Source organism: Apostichopus japonicus, chromosome 16 (assembly GCF_037975245.1).
Source record: "Apostichopus japonicus isolate 1M-3 chromosome 16, ASM3797524v1, whole genome shotgun sequence".
NCBI classification, from domain to species: domain Eukaryota; kingdom Metazoa; phylum Echinodermata; class Holothuroidea; order Aspidochirotida; family Stichopodidae; genus Apostichopus; species Apostichopus japonicus.
Genome location: NC_092576.1, coordinates 25,486,449 through 25,502,960, shown reverse-complemented (window position 1 = coordinate 25,502,960; position 16,512 = coordinate 25,486,449). Strand labels below are relative to the sequence as shown.

At 42.4% G+C, this 16,512-nt stretch overlaps 1 protein-coding gene and 1 pseudogene across 10 annotated transcripts in view; one reads left to right on the top strand and one right to left on the bottom strand.

Annotated features, from left to right (window-relative positions):
• LOC139982453 (uncharacterized) overlaps nucleotides 1-16,512 on the bottom strand; it is a 564,762-nt gene that overhangs the window by 164,611 nt on the left and 383,639 nt on the right. The window lies entirely within an intron of this gene.
• Nucleotides 10,121-16,512, top strand: part of LOC139982459 (DNA-directed RNA polymerase III subunit RPC2-like) — a 43,625-nt pseudogene continuing 37,233 nt past the window's right edge.

Below are 16,512 nucleotides of genomic sequence, written 5' to 3'. Positions count from 1 at the left end.
TGAATCGGACAGGGAGCCATGTTTTGGTTGTACATTTGTCCCTTTCGGCGTTCGTTGCTGCACGAGGACATGCTTTATACATTATATTTGACAAGACACATAAACGCTCTGTCGTTTCACATTTAGAGTTATAACCAAAAAAGGTCGCTTTTAAGACGTAGTTGAGGGAAACCACCCGAAGGTGCTGCACCGTCCTTTTTGTTTTTGTAGTTTTGAAATAATCTTGAACATGCTAAGTGAGAGAAGAAATAATAAACCACTTGACCACCAGAACTAGCGGTGGTAGTAATTGGCACTCTCTTCTGCTTATTATTGCCTGCGTATCCTCACAAATGGTTTCAGAAGTTGGATCCATGCAGAACAACTATAAGGCATCAACGAGATAAAGGACGGTGGCAGTATGTCGTCCATGGCTCTTAGGGTTCTCCAGCACCAGTTGGATGGGCTGACTGCAGCACTGAACAGGACAAAGGTGGGAAAACAGAAGTGCAACCTAATACAGTATACGTTTTACCAAGTAAACTTTCACCGGGACCGATGGCCTGCCAGTGATGACCTTCGTGGAAGACATCCGTACAGCAGTAAGTAAAGCTGAGAAGATTGCGAGGGACCTAGGCAACTGTCTTTCTGATGTCATACCTAGCCGGGCAAGAGATAAGGCACCAGCCAGAAAAGGTGTCCACCGATGCAGATGCCATCCTCCACACGCTCTGTTAGACCTTTGGAGAACGGAGTAGTCAAGGTTCCGTGATGCGCGAGATCTGTAGTAGGGTACAGAAAGATAGCGAGACCGTATCAGATTTTGACTTTAAATTGATGGCTCTTGCGGATGAGCTTGCGAAGATCCCTGGTGCCCGAAAGCCTGAAACTGTCATCAAGAACAGTTTCGGGATCGGTTGATAGATGGGGTGTTGCGACGGGAACTTACAAGGCTCATGAAAGAAGATCCGGGCATATCCTTTATCAAATTAAGGGACCGGACGCTGAATTTGGCGAAAGAGGAGAGTGATTTCGTCCCAAGGCGTATCCAACGAGCTGCTGTTCACAGTACTGAAGCTGATACTCACCAACTTTCTGCTGTAGTGGAAAAAGTTGCCAGCACTTTCCAGACCCTGGTAGATGTCATCGAAGCCATTATGGTGCAGCAAGGAGAGATTGTATTAAGGCTAGAAAGATTGGAGAGAGGGATTCATCGATTTAAAGGTAGGGGCGGCCCAGACCTGATAAGAAAGATATTGAATGTAGACGATACCACCAAATGGGGCATTATGCGTCAGAATGCCCGAGCCCAACTCCCATTAATGTTTCATCGGGAAATTAAGCTCGCCCAGTTCCGTGAGCCAGGTACTGGGTGGTCCAGGTCAAGAGCAACAGGGCTCACAAGGAGTAACGATTGTCAGTGCATTCCCAACCACGACGGTGTATGTAAATGGAAAGGCGGTCAAAGCAGTATTGGATACAGGCTCTGAGGTAACCATCATATCAAAGAAGTGTTTTCAGCTTGGGGAAGAAATTATAGTTCGCAGAGGAATTCTGGTATTAGCATCGGACATAGACCCGTCCATGTTGGTTGGCCTAAATGTCATCAAGGATATTGGCTCAGCTATCTTGTACAGCAGATTCACCAAAAGCCAAACCCCAACCAAATATTCAAGGACTGGTGAGAGTCTACGGGGCTAGAGTTATCGTGCCACCTGAGTAAGTTAAAGTGATCTCAGTCTCAGTCCTGTCCTGTTGTGCATGGTTCTGATGAGGTTGAGTTGGAACCACTAACCTAATTGCCTAGGGGTATATTTGTTGGATCAACGTTAAACCGGACTGGTAGGAAATTGAATCTGCAGGTACTAAACCTCACTAAAGAGAATGTTGTTTTACAGCCCCGAACACCTCTGGAGAAGCTGGAAGTCCCATCCGTTCTTCTTGATGACTCACTTTCTGTCACAAAAGTAAAGTCGAGTGTGCAGCATGTGTGCAGCATGGTTCTGTCGATACTGCACAGAGAGAGCCCTGCTTGAAAGTTCCTCCCCCTGATAGCCTGACAGAAGATCAAAGCTGTTGCCCTTCTGGCGATAAATGCTGAGATATTTGCTACATCAGATGACGACCTGGGCAATGCAGAGGGTGTCTCCCGCAAGATACCTCTCACCGATGAAATACCTGTCAAACGACCATTCCGTCGGATTCCGCTGTATCCATAGGAGGAAGTAAGGGAACATATCCGGAAATTGCTAGACAAGGGAGTAATTAGACCAAGTACCAGCACTCATGCTTCCCCGATTGTTCTGGTACGGAAAACAGATGACAGCCTTCAAATGTGTGTTGACTACCGGAAACTCAATCAGAAAACAATTAAAGACGCCTATCCCATCCCAAGGATAGAGGATTCAATCGGCACACTGTATGGGTCTCAGAGGTTTTCTGCGATAGACCACCTCTCTGGGTACCATCGGGTTGCCATGGCAGATACAGACAGACATAAGACGGGATTCTTTACGCCGTTTGGCTTGTCCGAATTCAACCGCATGCCGTTTGGATTGTCAAATACCCCAGGTACGTTTCAACGCCTCATGCAGACTTGCCTTTATGGCCAGCTTTTCCAGTCTGTATTATGTTATCTGGATGACATATTAGTGTATTCCCAGTCCTTTAAATATTACTTGCCCCATCTGCAGAGGGTGTTTGATAGAACAACAAGGTCTGAAGATCAAGCCCTCCAAATGTACATTTTTCCAAAGTGATGTGACCTATCTTGGTCACAAAGTAACCCGTGCTGGGGTGATGCCAAGTCCAGACAAGATCCATGTGGTTAAAGATTGGCCTGCACCTCGGAATGTTAAAGCGCTTCAGTCTTTTTTAGGATTCTGCTCTTTTTACACGAGGTTTGTGTATAATTTCTCACAAAAGGGCAAAACCACTTCACACTTCGGTCTCTACCTGCCTGCACCAACAGAAGAGTACTAAGACTGTTTCTTTTACGTGTTCTGACGAACACTAAGGCTTTCAAATATCTGAAGCAGAAATTATGTGAGAATGTTGTGTTGGCGTACCCAAATAACACCTTGCCATTCAAACTGGAGGTAGATGCGTCACTTAGCGGATTGGGAGCTGTGTTGTACCAAGTGCAGAATGGAAAGCGGCAAGTACTTGCCTGCCATTTGTCAGTAGAACTCTCCGTGGGTCGGAAAAGACCATGGATAGATACTCTAGTTTCAAGCTAGGACTACTTGGGTTAAAGTGGGCAGTCACAGAGAACTTTCGGGAGTACCAACTGGGACACAAATTAATTGTATATACAGATAGTAATCCTCTAGCTCATCTGGGAATGATAAGCTGGATGCAGTTTCTCAACGCTGGGTGGGCGCCCTTGCTGCATTCGACTCTAAGACGTTTTACAAGCCCGGAAAATCTAACACCGAAGCGGATGCCCTTTCCCGAGTACCGCCCTTGTCGAACACCCCGCGTGGATATGGCTCCATCTGCTAATGTACCCTCATGTGCACAGCTGTCCATGAGGATCTGCAAATGGCAATAGTTACATCAATTACTGGTTCGAAGTAAGAAATCAACTGTCCGGTGACGTCACCACTAGTATTTCCTTCCTACTCTAGGGAAAAACTCAGAGAATTCCAGCAGAAAACCCCACTATCAGTCAATTATACGAAAGATGGTTGTCCAATGCCAAACCTTCGATGACTGACCGGAGACAAAAAAAGAAATTGTCTCTCCCGGTGAAACAATGGGATAAGTTACATGAGATGGATGGTTTACTGTATAGGACCTGTCTTGAAAACGACACCAATCAACTGTTGCTTCCAAAAGTCCCACGGGGGCAGGTGTTGAAAGCTTGCCACGATCAGTGTGGTCACCAAGGCGGTAAGAGGACGATGTTGCTGGTAAATCAGCCATGTTACTGGCCAAAGCTATCCAATGATGTAATAACATACTGCGAAGAATGCGATCGCTGTGTTCGTGCTAAGAACCAACCAAACATCCGAGAACCGTTAAAAAAGTATTGTGGCCAACAAACCAAATGACATTGTGAAAGTTGATTTTACCCTCCTGGAGCGGGATACAGCAGGTAAGGAAAATGTACTCATCATCACGGATATATTTTCCAACTTCCCGCAGGCAATACCAACAAAAAAAACAAACTGCACAGACCACCACTAAGAAGCTCGTCCACCATTGGTTGTTGCTATTCGGGGCACCCGTCGGTTGCACTCTGATCAAGGAAGGAATTTTGAATCGGCGTTAATTCAACAGCTTTGTCAGATTCATAACATTACCAATACGAGAACTACCCCTTATTAGCCAGATGGTAATGACCATGCAGAACGTTTTAGCAGAACCCTACATGATCTGTTGAAAAAAACTTCCACCCTCTAAGAAGAGACGCTGGTCTGAGTATCCAGGCGCGGATCCAGGGGGGTCCAGGGGGTCCGGCCCCCCTGCTCTTGGCCCCCCAAAAAAAGGAAAAAAAAGAGAAAAAAGGAGAGAAAAAAAAGAGAGAGGTGCTCTGCATGGCTAAATTGAAGGGGGTTCCCTGTTGTACTTAAATATCCAAGAATTTCACAATGGATAGAGGGAAACCCACTCCCCTTAGACCCTAGGATCACTGGAGGCCGAACCCCTCACCCTTTCAGAATCCTGGATCCGGCCCTGCATCAAACAGTGGTGACGGAACGGGATGGGGGATTGGGGGCTAAAGGCATTATGATTTTTGTATCATCTCAACTCATCTCATATGTATTACCATATTTCATAGACTTTTTTTTCCTCATCAATTGAGAAATTGCAGACATGAGATCCATATTTTCAGGCTAGGTACATGCAGCTTAGAATACTCGGGAAGTTCCGTTTCCGGCCATCTGGGGGGGGGGGGGTTGTAAAGACAAAATTTTGGGGGTACGCTCCGCGCCAACCGATGGTGGCACTCCGCTTGGATAGCCTTACGTTCAGGCGCGGCTGGACCAGTCAGACCCCGCCCCCCCCCCCATCACAAATCCTGCATCCGCCCCTGGTATCTACCAGAAGTTTTGTACGGCCTACAATGCAACCCTCCCTCTCCGAGCCAAATTGGGTTTCCCCCGTTTTATTTTGATGTATGGCAGGGAGCCTTTTTTTACATGTGGATTTCTTGTTGAATCAACCACACTCGCAAACCGCACATTCAGTAGATGAGTGGATTTTCGCACATAATGAAGCCCTCCAGATGGCCCACAAGAAAGCAGAGGAGACGCTAAAACATCAGGCTGCATCCGCCCCCGGTATCTACCAGAAGTTTTGTACGGCCTACAATGCACCCCTCCCTCTCCCAATTGGGTTTTCCCCCGTTTTATTTTGATGTATTGCAGGGAGCCTTTTTTTACATGTAGATTTCTTGTTGAATCAACCACACTCGCAAACCGCAGATTCAGTAGATGAGTGGATTTTCGCACATAATGAAGCCCTCCAGATGGCCCACAAGAAAGCAGAGGAGACGCTAAAACATCAGGCTGCAGCACTTTAACGACACTTGACAAATATGTGCTTAGGAAATACCACTGAAAGCTGGTACCAACGTCTCCACCAAAAACCACCCCCGGGAAGACAAAAGATTGCAGATGAGTGGGGAGCTAACGTTTATAAGGTTCTCTCCTGTCCAAACGACAACGGCCGATGGCTCTGGTCCAAACAAAACGGTTCGCTGGAGGGAAATACGTCCTTGCCCATCACCCAGTCTACCAGTTCCACTACTCCATGGAAATCTTCCCGAATATAACACCGACACTAGAGATATGTCCCTGCCTCGACTGACAGTTCCAACATCGTACCTTAGTGACAGTTCTGATGATTCTACTCTCCATTCATCGGATGACGAGCAACCACGACTGCGTCGTAGCCAGTGGCGGGCACAGGGGGGGGGGCACCAGCATTTGATGGGGGGCACTTAGGTGGATACGGATCGCCGTCCTGTGGGAGGGGTCTAAGGGGAGGGGGTGCCCCTCCAGGTGCGGCGGAACGGGAAAATTATTGGGGGGCCAATGTGTTGAGACTATCTAAGCGGAGCGACAACAACGGTTGGCGCGGAGCGTACAAGAACATTTTTGGTTTTTCAAACCCCCAGATGGCCGGAAACGGCACTTCCCGAGTGTTTTATGCTGCTAATACCTAGCCCTAAAATATGGGTCTCAAGCCTGCAATTTCTCAGATTGCAAGTAAAAGTCTGTAAAAACATTGTAATTTGTATATTCGATGGTGTTTTAAGAGAGTAGCTATTACTCGTAGTGTACTCGCAAAGACGTTCTTGAGTGTACTCTGAGTAAGGGGATGTTGGAGAAATGGCTGAAATGAAGCAAGTCATTGGCCTAAGACGAAGTTGTGTTGCGCTTACCGGTACTCACACTCACTGCTTCCACTTTTCACGGGGCGTGAAGACGCGGTTGGGGTGACAATGTGGTCTCTAGCCAGGGGACGGGCCGAGGGTCCCCCCAGCATTTACTAAAATTATTACACCTATATAGTATACGTGTGCATCGGACAGATCGACAAGTATGCATTGAAAAATGGGCAGATGCACGTTTCGGAGCCTTGGTAAATATTGGGGGGGGGGGGCTTATCATGCATTTGCCCCCTCAACTTTTTCATTGGGGGGCTGAGCCCCCCAATCCCCCCGGTTCCGCCGCCACTGCCCCCTCCCCTTTGGAAAGTTTTCGCATCGGAGGATGGGCTAGATGCAAAATGCTGCCACATTTGATGCTAAATTCGATCTGAAGATATCTGAAGAAATTGCTATTTTTGAGGTAAAGATTTTAACAAGGCGCAGAATTTTGCAGAGGATATGAACCACATGCTGTCGATATTATGCCTAACCCTATATCAATAGAACCTACATTTGTTGAATTAATGTGTGCATGACCCCCGACTCCTTTCTTGTCCTTCTCGTTTTCGCCCATTATGTAACAGGTTCCAGCATCGTTATTGGCTCCTATCAGGGATCTCACCATGCAATCCAAAGTTTGATCACACATCGAGTATGGCTCAGTATGCAGGTGTGAACATTCGCACATTTGTTCCTACAAGCATCTGACCTCAAATGACCTCTGCACCCCTACACAACAGGGTTAATATATGGGTCCACAAATATAGGCAAGTATGGTGCCTGCGGACCCTCACATTCTCACATTTCGTCAGCTCCTAACCTGTCAACCTCAGACCAAGGCAACATATTGCAGTACCCTCCTTTCTCACAGTCATGTAGCTCGCGAAGCGGACGTGTATATCCGCTGGTATGGCGTGAGCACTAACACATTCAATGTAAATATCGACACCTGTTGTGATGGCGCGGGTTACGACTTCGATACCCGACGTTCAAGGATAAACTTTTTCATTTTTTCGCAGCTGATTTGAAGAAAATACGAATTACTGTGCTTCTTTGTCCTTATGAAAAACCAACTCAGATGATGGGAGTTGAATATAACAAAATATATATATATATATTTTTTTACCAACCCAAATCTCAGATGGGGGGGGGGGCACTCGGGGGGCACTAGGTTTTCCAGGGGCGCACGTGCCCCCTGGCGCCCCATTGGCGGCGCCACTGGTCGTAGCGGTACAGTAAACCGGGGCAATATGCAAATCCATACAACGTCCCTAAATCTGTTAAGTGTTAAGTAAGCATAGTTCTAGTCAGGGTTTCCTTATTGTTTTTGGTACTGCTGACAAAAGGGTGTTACTAATACGAATGACAATTGCGTTACACATAACGAATGACAATATGTTGTACACACTAAAAAATTGCCTTGACTAAAACGAATGACAGTAATGACAGCACAGACATTTGCTTCAACCAGATATCACAGTTCAGAATTCGTGGGTATATTAATGCCACGCAAACCGAGTGGACGCGAAGTGCTTGGCTTACAGATCTAGTAAAGTACGGACAAGATACAAACGCACCTTATAGTAAGCGAAATTGTAAGTCTGATTTTAAAAAGTAAATTTAACGTCATTTTTCGATATTAATTGTTAGAAACTAACAATACTATAACCTTGAAACGGCTAAAAATTTCAAGAGTCCTTATATTGGACATTTCTATGAGGATTTTTTTTAAAGGGGGGGGGGGGGTGGGCAAAAGAGACTGGAAAAAGAGGAAATCAGCGCCAGTTAAGGAGCTACTCTGTAACAGCGGCGTAGGGAAGGGGGGCAAAGGGGCGCCATATCTAAAATCGGGGTTAAAGTTGCAAAAATCCGAGCAAATATCATAGCATTTTCCACCCAAATTAATCGTGGATATATCAGTTTCAAACATACCTATTAGCCAGCACCTAACAATTACTTCAGTTATCTTTCTATATAAATCTACATAGGTAAATGTCAAAAGCACAGCACTCAAGCGCATTCTCACACAAAGGCTTTCCCTGGGGTTTCTATCCGTAAATTACACCAAAACCCTGCAGCCACGTAACATGCGATTTCTCTTTAATCATTTTTGCGCAGAAAACCAATAACCGCATTTACTCCACTCCGCTAATCATTCTATCTCCACTCACCACCGTCTTTCGTTGTCATTCGTTTTCATTCGCTGTCATTCGCAAATGATAATTAACCCTGTACAAAGTCAATTGTCATTCGCTGTCATTCGTTTTAGTTTGTCCTTGACAAAATATCCTATTGTTTTGAAGTTGTTGTGGTAATTGTAATGAAAAGTCGTGATTCAGGGATAAAAAAAACTTTAAACAAATAAATATGTGAATTCGAAGTTATGAAAAATATGTATAATCGAAATATCAAGATCAACGATCTTCTCAACTGAGTATTCTACACAGAATGAGTTAAATCAAATATGAGATAAATAGTCAAAGTTGTAGTATAATTTGTCGAAATTTCATAAAGATAAAAGTCGAAACAGTCTCAATTTCGAATGAATTTGTCCAAAAATGTAAGATGAAATTGTCGAGATTTTGAGACAAAGGATTAAAGTTCAGGGAAATTAAAAGGTAGTCATAATTTTGACCTGAATGTTGAAGTTTCGATGTTCTCTCTCGGCCTCCGTATATCATCCACAAAGCTTAAATTCTCATGGTGACGGATGATCCCGAACGTCTTTTTTTCCCTGCTTGCCCACACTACTTTGTAGCTCCTACATAACCGATATGGGCCATTATATAGAGTGTATAGATGCGTATAGCTAGAATTCGAAGATTTTAGGGAAGTCTATAATTATCGGGGCCGTTTCTGTAAGGGGACTGGCAATTGATGTAACCGCACAGAAGCTACAACGCTTAGGTGGGTTTAATAATATTGGATACCATAGGCATAAGAGCCCAATTTGATTCGAGGGGGCTGTAACGACTTGCCCGAAAAATATAACCAAAATCTTTGGCGCGCTCAGCACGCTCAACAAAATAATGTACATCTCATATAGGCATGCATTGGTTATTACATCGCATGCCAATTACATAAAATAAGTTACCCTTCTATATCGGTTATCATTTTTAGGGAAGTCATTACAATAATAATGATAATAATAATATAAGTTTAACCATTTGCCCAATTTTCACAAAAATATCTTGTGTGGGGGGGGGGGGGCTGTGGCCCCCAGCCCCCCCCCCCCGTCTCCTACGCCTATGTTGGCTACTGATATTTAGATAATTATTTTCAAGTCTATATCATCGCTCAAAAAGTCCACCTTGCTAATTTTACTCCCGTACGATTCGTTTTCCAACAAAAACATGATGAATTCCACCTGCGTTAGAGGTGATGATTTCCCCCAACCACCCAACCCTAACCCCCAAAGCATTGTCATATCACTATCGCTTTATGCTGGGGATCTGCAAGTAATGTACTAAAACGGGGACAGGATTATGTTTCGAAAACGAATTAAAACTTAACTAAACGCCAACGGAGAAAAAAAGAACTTCTCGGGGTAACAGACAACATGATCTTGTATAGCTGAGTCACAAGAAAGAAAAATTGTGACTCGAGTCTGATTCGAGTCTACAACACCGCCTGTGCGGACAAATCTTTAAGTATAAAAGCAAAAATAACATTTCAGCTCAATTGTAACGATGTCATATATCATTATCCTTGGACTGAATACTGTAGCCTATCCATTGCAATGCCATTGGTGATGATGTAGTTATTTGGCGTTCCATACATACATACAGTAGCTCTGTTCTTATTACTAACAAGGTCGGCGTGGGTACGGCGAAAGTACGTGGTCAGTTGGTATAGAAGTGTACGAAAGTCATATGCGCCTAGCCTACAATAGCATTATATGACATGTAAACAGAACTTATTACAGAGCTACGAAGGACTGGAGCACAATGCAGTGAACGGAATCATCGATATATTCTAAGTTAACCAAATCGAAGAAAGGTCTATCGGTAGAACCCAAATAAGACTAACTTACCTATAAACACCCTTGGGGTTTAGTAACTGTACAGGTAAGCAAGGACTGCTAACGATACGTTACAACAGGTTACAAATAAGTTGCTTATTGTAGCCTATGCTAGGTTAGGCCCAGCTAAGTCAATGTAGCCTACTACAGTACTTAAGCCTAATCATAAATCATCTTTCACTATGGTGGAGACCACCTTTGTTGTTTGCTAGGATATTTTTTAATGTTTGGACTTCCACTAATAAAAGGTAATGGACAAAATGTATAAAATTGTTGACAAACAAATTGCCGCATAGACACCTCACATAATCCCTGTACAAGTTTATACGCAGGTTATGCTATTGTGCTCAAAGAATAGGGATTTAAGTCGCCAAAAGAATAAGTGAGATGTTTGAAACAGCCGTTTCTTAAATCGTAGTTTAAGGTGTGATACTCACCTAGCATCTAAGAGGACGCAGGTAAAGTGTTTGCCAGCATAGAACTTAACTGTTTTTTGTCGTATACAAGTAGCCTACATGAGAACTGCACATATTTGGTACGCCGCTTAAACAAACAAGTGACGACAACTTGTGTTTATTAAACTTGTGCACCATGGCATATGCACAGTGCACGCCGTACTACTGTACTGTATTCAGGACTCGACCAAGGCCAATGTACAATAACGACATTGGGCGAAGTCTGAGATCTGACAAAGCTCAGCCTGATATTGGTCGAGAGTCCCGCACAGCACTGTGTCAGTCGTAACGTGTTTATAAACAGTCAATCTATTTTTAGAGTAAACTTATTACGCTGTAGAGAAACTAAGTCCATAAATGAAAATAGGACAAGTTAACTCCAACTAATATTTGTACAGGTAGGTACTGAAGGAAAGAAAAGAGATGTTTTGAGGCTGGTGTACAGGAACAGAATGAATCTTTATTTAGCAAACTATCTGTTAATCAAGGTATATTACATAACAAGAATTTATGCAAATGAGAATATAAAAGGAAATTATGCATACTAAGGAAGCAAGTGTACATATGATCAAAACAAGTGGAGAATAATAGAAACAAAGGGAGTATCAAAGTTGAAGCATGCAAGAGTGAAAATAAACAATGGTAAGTAAAAATATTTGAGGAGAGGTAGTAGCAGCTGTCTGGAACTTTTAGAAAAACAAACACAGAAAGCTGTCTGCTACAACGCGATAGGCATAGGACTAACTGTTGGCTATATTCAGAAATTTCGCAAGTGATGAAACATTAAAAAAACGAGAGAATAGAATATGAAACCAGGAGGCCGGGAGTTGACATGTCTGCATATGAATGGGTAAGCTAACTAATAACAGTCAGTGAATAGGTGCACCGAGTGAATGAGTCTGTCGGGTAGTCGAATGGTACTGATTCTAAATTAGTACCTGAACCTTTATTGGTAAACCACTGTCAACCAACTGTTATTAGTCATCTAGTCTCCTGTTTGTTGGACAATCTTGAAAGTAGTGAAATTGCTGATATGTATTCCCAAGTGGGGGGAGGGGGGAGGGGGGTTTACTGACAGTTTTACTTAAGAGATTTTCACAATGAATTGTTTGACCACACATAAACAAACTATGCAAAGAGTAAATTATAAAGAAAAAAAACATATAGAGAGAAATGCCCAAAATACTAAATTGTTTTCATGGTTTATTTTACTTATGTTAGTTTGTACTTTGTAGTATATACATAGTATATATACCTTGAATTATATGTGTGTTGTTATGATATGTATTTGTAAATCCAATTTTAGAATGCTTTTGGAAGTAGCAACTGCTGTTGCATTTGAGGCTTAAGCTTGTCAAGTTTGCATTTGTAATGCCAGTTTGTTTGTTTAATAACTTTCACTGTATGTGTGTTGATACCTGGAAACTTTTAGTTAAAGTTTCGTCAACTTTAAATTATAATCTTATCTTATTAGAAATGTCAATCCATTTCATATTTGATCCAGAATGTTGTTCCACTATAGTCATTGCTCATGGGCTCTACACGAGGACCTTAAAAATAATTTATTAAATATCTTCACCTGGATGTCACAGCTTTTAGCCTTTTTATTTCTTATTGATTTATTTTAAATGATTTATAATATCATGTTTTTCATTATATATTCTTTAGGTTTGCAGGACGTCCTTATCCATCTGCCCTTGTGCATTGAATACATCTGAAATGAAGTAAGTTTCAATTCCCATCGGATCTGTTTAAAGGGTGTGAAGACTCGCGCACAAAGAAACGTCTCATGTCGGTAATTTAACCTAGTTTCAAATGAGGTGAAACAGAAGTGTAAGACACCACCATCGACCCCAGCATTATACACATACAACTTGCTACCGTCGGTAATTAGATACCAGTGTACAGTCAATACATACAGCTACGGTCAATACCCACAACACAGTGTATATAGCAGCGATGGACATCTCAGGTCTAGATAAAAGATAACAAGGTATCACGTTTCATTACTGTCTGCATTTTGTAGCGACAAGAAGAAAACTTCACTTGCAAGCAACATAAAGTTGACTTTTTCTTAGTGCGGCACATGGTTTTTGGGGCAAGTCTTCAATGCCTTTAAGGTGACATGGTATATGTGTGTACTACTAGTACACACATACTAGAACACACATACTAGCCCACACATAGTACACCCTCGTAGACACTACTAGTACTATTGCTGTGACAGGGTCTTCCACGATCCAAACGTTTATTCCTTCCACTTAAGTTGCAGCTGATACTACAAAAGTTCATCTTTTATTCTTTGTTTGTACCATCTGTATTAATATAGTAATTAATATTTGTGGTAATTATATGATATACATCATTTACTTTATCCCTCACATGGAAACATCTAACTTTCATTCTCAAAGTTACTCTAATTTACTTCAATGTGAATGTATAGTATGTTATTATTGATGTACATGCATCTGCAGTATTTATTTTTGCTTTGTTATAATTTTAAATTATTGTTTGTCTTTCTACAGGTACTACTGTGACTACTGTGATACATATCTTACTCATGATTCTGTAAGTTACATAGTTTGTGCACTGCATCCCATTACATACAGTAGTTTGTTCACTGCATCCCATTACGTAGTCTGTGCACTGCATCCCATTGCATGTAGTTTGTGCCCTGCATCCCATTACATACTGTAGTTTGTGCACTGCATCCCATTACATAGTCTGTGCACTGCATCCCATTACATAGTCTGTGCACTGCATCCCATAACATAGTTTGTGCACTGCATCCCATTACGTAGTTTTTGCACTGCATCCCATTACATGTAGTTTGTGCACTGCATCCCATTACATAGTCTGTGCACTGCATCCCATTGCATGTAGTTTGTGCCCTGCATCCCATTACATACTGTAGTTTGTGCACTGCACTCCATTACATAGTCTGTGCACTGCATCCCATTACATAGTCTGTGCACTGCATCCCATAACATAGTTTGTGCACTGCATCCCATTATATAGTTTGTGCACTGCATCCCATTACATAGTTTGTGCACTGCATCCAATTACATAGTTTGTTCACTGCATCCCATTACATGTAGTTTGTGCACTGCATCCCATTACATAGTTTGTGCACTGCATCCAATTACATAGTTTGTGCACTGCATCCATTACATAGTTTTTGCACTGCATTCCATTACATAGTTTGTATATTTTTTTTAGGCAAATCTCACAGTTCCTGATATTATGTATAATTTCCATCCCAACAAAAGTTGAGATTTCTACAGGAAATGTTCGTCTAATTAAATCAGCTTTGAGGGCCGTGCATATACGTTTGAATATGGAGAACAATTCTCTTCATCAATAATTGTAAAAAAATGCATTCTACCAAATGTTGCATTGTGTTCTGCAGCACTCAGGTGAGCACAATATAATCACATGTACTTTTATTAAATGCATAAAGTAGATTCAGATATCTGTGTGTTAAATGCAGAGTAGATTCAGATATCTGTGTGTTAAATGCATATAGAGTAGATTCAGATATCTGTGTGTTAAATGCATAGAGTAGATTCAGATATCTGTGTGTTAAATGCATAGAGTAGATTCAGATATCTGTGTGTTAAATGCATAGAGTAGATTCAGATATCTGTGTGTTAAATGCATAGAGTAGATTCAGATATCTGTGTGTTAAATGCATAGAGTAGATTCAGATATCTGTGTGTTAAATGCATAGAGTAGATTCAGATATCTGTGTGTTAAATGCATAGAGTGGATTCCGATATCTCTGTGTTGTGTATAAAGTAACCCATCGCCAACATTCCACTCTTAGGCGTGTTGTTTTAATTAGACATTCTCTGTTAAAATCTTTGTCTCTGGTCCTCCTCCTTCTGTAGCCGCTGCATTCCAGGCTGGTAAGATTCATAGTAATCTGTTCACCGGTCAACAACAGAAAGCTCCTCCTGGAGCCCCTGCACCCGCAGGGGCAAGGGTTCCACCACCTCAGAATTACGCTGCACAGACCAGGCCACCGGGATTCCAGCCAGTCATGGGAGGACCAGACGGACCACCCCGACCAGGAATGATGAACCCTGGTCCTATGATGATGAGACCAGGAGGACCACCAGGACCAAGTAAGTCAACTTGGAGGGTACCCTGAGTCATTACTTCAACTTGGAGGGTACCCTTAGTCATAACTTTATCTTGAAGGGTACCCTTAGTCATAACTAACTTGGAGGGTACCCTTTGTCATTACTTCAACTTGAAGGGTACCCTTAGTCATTACTTTTACTTGGAGGGTACCCTTAGTCATTACTTCAACTTGGAGGGTACCCTTAGTTATTACTTCAACTTGGAGGGTACCCTTAGTTATTACTTTAACTTGGAGGGTACCCTGAGTCATAACTTCAACTTGGAGGGTACCCTTAGTCATTACTATAACTTGGAGGGTACCCTGAGTCATTACTTCAACTTGGAGGGTACCCTTAGTCATTACTATATATTGGAGGGTACCCTAAGTCATTACTTTAACTTGGAGGGTACCCTTAGTCGTTACTATATCTTGGAAGGTACCCTTTGTCATTACTTCAACTTGGAGGGTACCCTTAGTCATAACTTTAACTTGGAGGGTACCCTAAGTCATTACTTTAACTTGGAGGGTACCCTTAGTCATCTCTATATCTTGGAGGTACCCTTAGTCATTAAATCAACTTGGAAGGTACCCTTAGTCGTTACTATATCTTGGAAAGTACCCTTTGTCATTACTTCAACTTGGAGGGTACCCTTAGTCATAACTTTAACTTGGAGGGCACCCTTAGTCATTACTTTAACTTGGAGGGTACCCTTAGTTTGTGCTATAACTTGGAGGGTACCCTGAGTCATTACTTCAACTTTGGAGGGTACCCTTAGTCATTACTTCAACTTGGAGGGTACCCTGAGTCATTACTTCAACTTGGAGGGTACCCTTTGTCATTGCTATAACTTGGCGGGTACCCTTAGTCATTGCTATAACTTGGAGGGTACCTGAGTCATTACTTCAACTTGGAGGGTACCCTTAGTCATTACTATATATTGGAGGGTACCCTAAGTCATTACTTTAACTTGGAGGGTACCCTTAGTCGTTACTATATCTTGGAAGGTACCCTTTGTCATTACTTCAACTTGGAGGGTACCCTTAGTCATAACTTTAACTTGGAGGGTACCCTAAGTCATTACTTTAACTTGGAGGGTACCCTTAGTCATCTCTATATCTTGGAGGGTACCCTTAGTCATTAAATCAACTTGGAGGGTACCCTTAGTCGTTACTATATCTTGGAAGGTACCCTTTGTCATTACTTCAACTTGGAGGGTACCCTTAGTCATAACTTTAACTTGGAGGGTACCCTTAGTCATTACTTTAACTTGGAGGGTACCCTTAGTTTGTGCTATAACTTGGAGGGTACCCTGAGTCATTACTTCAACTTGGAGGGTACCCTTAGTCATTACTATATCTTGGAGGGTACCCTTAGTCATAACTTCAACTTGGAGGGTACCCTTTGTCATTACTATAACTTGGCGGGTACCCTTAGTTATTGCTGTAACTTGGAGGGTACCCTGAGTCATTACTTCAACTTGGAGGGTACCCCGAGTCATTACTTCAACTTGGAGGGTACCCTGAGTCATTTAGGGTACCCTTTGTTTGT